The sequence below is a fragment of the Portunus trituberculatus genome, chromosome 35 (genome assembly GCF_017591435.1).
Source record: "Portunus trituberculatus isolate SZX2019 chromosome 35, ASM1759143v1, whole genome shotgun sequence".
NCBI classification, from domain to species: Eukaryota; Metazoa; Arthropoda; class Malacostraca; order Decapoda; family Portunidae; genus Portunus; species Portunus trituberculatus.
The window spans coordinates 19,001,773-19,004,272 of record NC_059289.1 but is presented as its reverse complement, the minus strand read 5'-3'; the positions used below and the strand labels follow the sequence as shown (position 1 = coordinate 19,004,272).

Sequence of the window (2,500 nt, the reverse complement as noted above, 5' to 3'; positions counted from 1 at the left end):
AAGGGTCAGGGAGGGAAAACAATAAAAGCAACCCCGAAGAAAACGCGATTAACAGAAAGAAAATGGGATTACCTCCATGAAGGAAAACGAGAGGAGAGAAGGGTCAATGGCAGACTTAGTTCGAAATACCAGGCCCTCACTGAGTCTTAGCAACAAGTGAGAACATTATGCCCAGCCAATTTCACCATCATATTAACTAATTACCTGCAAGTTCTCCTCTCTCCTCCTCCTCCTCCTCCTCCTCCTCCTCCTCCTCCTCGTTCAGTTCCTCCTCCTACACCTACGTCTCCCCCATCCTCCTCCTCTTCCTCCTTCTCCTCCTCTCCTTATCGATCCTTCCTCCAATATCCAATACAGAGGAACTATCCACTCCTCCTCATCCTCATCCTCCTACTCCTCCTCCTCCTCCTCCTCCTCCTCCTCCTCCTCCTCCTCCTCCTCCTCCTCCTGCTCCTCCTCCTCTTCCTCCTCTTCCTGTTTCCTCCACCTCCATGTCTCCTCCCTACCACCTTTGAGAATCCCATTAAAATCCATTATTGTGGTAGGGTATGCCAAGCCGTACTACAAGGGACAAGAAATGGATGGACGCTGGGGACTGGTGGTGATGGTGGTGGAAGTAGCTGTAGATGATAGTGACGAACTGACTGCTTCTACTACTACTACTACTACTACTACCACTACTACGGTGTCATATAAAAGTGTAGTGAAATTTACAGAGCGAGGAGGAGGAGGAGGAGGAGGAGGAGGAGGAGGAGGAGGAGGAGGAGGAAGAGAAGAAGGAATGTAGTCTTATTATAGTTGGGTTTTTCCTCACCAGGTAACTGAAGTGGATGACAGTCTGCGTTTAGCCAATAATTGTGAAACCTGCGCTCTCTCTCTCTCTCTCTCTCTCTCTCTCTCTCTCTCTCTCTCTCTCTCATTAAAAAAAATTAATATATAAAAATAAATTAATAAAAACAATTTGTGCTCACCAGGGCTCGAACCTGGGACCTTCTGTGTGTTAGACAGATGTGATAACCACTACACCATGAGCACCTGAACTTGCGAGCTTACTATATTAATAAAGTACGTGGTCTAACAAAGCTAATTAATACGTTTCTCTACCTTGGTAATGATGTCATGAATTAATATATATGAATGGAAGAGCTTGAGCGGGAAAGTTTTCTATTACGGTGGCGAGTGGGATTAAAAATATAGTAATTAGCTGTTGTCCTCTTTTGTTACGTTGGTTAACAGAGGAAACCACGCAGGTATTTACTTCCCTTATGACGTGGCACAATCAATAATAGAAGTCATGAGTTACACACACGCATCTAAAAGACTGGATTACATTGAGAAGAAACAGGTAAGAGGAAATTGAGAGCAGACGAAACAAGGTGGACTAGAAAAAGAGAGGAAAGAAGAAGGGAAAAAATACGTAACAACTGACAGTAGAAAATGAAACGACAGAATAGAGAAGAGATACGATACAATAAAAGAGAAAGAAGGCAAGATTACAAGTAGAACAGAAAGAAAGAGGGGAGAGGCAAGAAGAATATACATGGATAATGAATGACAGAATAGAGAAGAGACACGATAAAATAAAAGAGAAGCAGAGCTAGAATAGAAAAGAAAGAGAGAAGAAACAAGACAGAGGAATAGGCAGAAAATGAAATGACAAAATCGAGAGAAGATACACAAGAGAATAAGAGAGAAAGAAGATATTATCACAGGTAAAAAAGAAAGAGAAGAAACAGAACACCTCTTCAAATCTATCAAGCTCTTACGCTAACCGACTAATGCACGCAAACTCACGCAAACTCACGCAAATTCACGTTACTTCACTCCTCCACGCACGCAAAGTAGCAAGATATAGTTAGGACTTATTGAAAAGAAAGAAAGCACGAAAGAAAAAGTTTGTTATTGTTTTCATATCAAATTTTTGCTTACGTTAGACCTACTCAAGTGTTTTTTTCCATTTCTTTCTCTTTTATCACCAAGTTTATAAGCAACAACAACAACAACAACAACAACTGCCTCCTCTTCTTCTTCCGAGGAATTTCCTGAAGTTGTTTAATAATGAGACGTCGTGAGCAATCTTGGCAGGAGGAAGAAGAGGAGGAGGAGGAAGAAGAGGAGGAGGAGGAAGAGGAGGAGGAGGAGGAGGAGGAGGAGGAAAAGCAACACATTGAGTAACCGGCAGAACATGTACCAATTTGTTAAACTTTTTACTCTCTCTCTCTCTCTCTCTCTCTCTCTCTCTCTCTCTCTCTCTCTCTCTCTCTCTCTCTCTCTTCAAAGGGATCAGTTACCTGCAAAATTCCCCTACTATCTTTTCTTAAGCTATTCTATTTCGGTTTGCTTGTTATTATTGTTATTTTCAACCTTAGTTTCCTTCTTCATATTATTATTATTATCATTATTATTATTATTATTATTATTATTATTATTATTATTATTATTATTATTATTATTATTATCATTATCGTTACTATTGTTATTATTATTATTATTATTATTA

At 40.2% G+C, this 2,500-nt stretch overlaps 1 protein-coding gene and 1 non-coding gene across 2 annotated transcripts in view; both read right to left on the bottom strand.

The window, feature by feature from the left end:
• LOC123513265 overlaps positions 1-2,500 on the bottom strand; it is a 93,368-nt gene that overhangs the window by 13,390 nt on the left and 77,478 nt on the right. The gene's annotated exons all lie outside the window — the stretch shown is intronic.
• On the bottom strand, positions 963-1,035 carry Trnav-aac. Its single transcript has one exon. It is a non-coding gene; the product is annotated as a tRNA-Val (tRNA).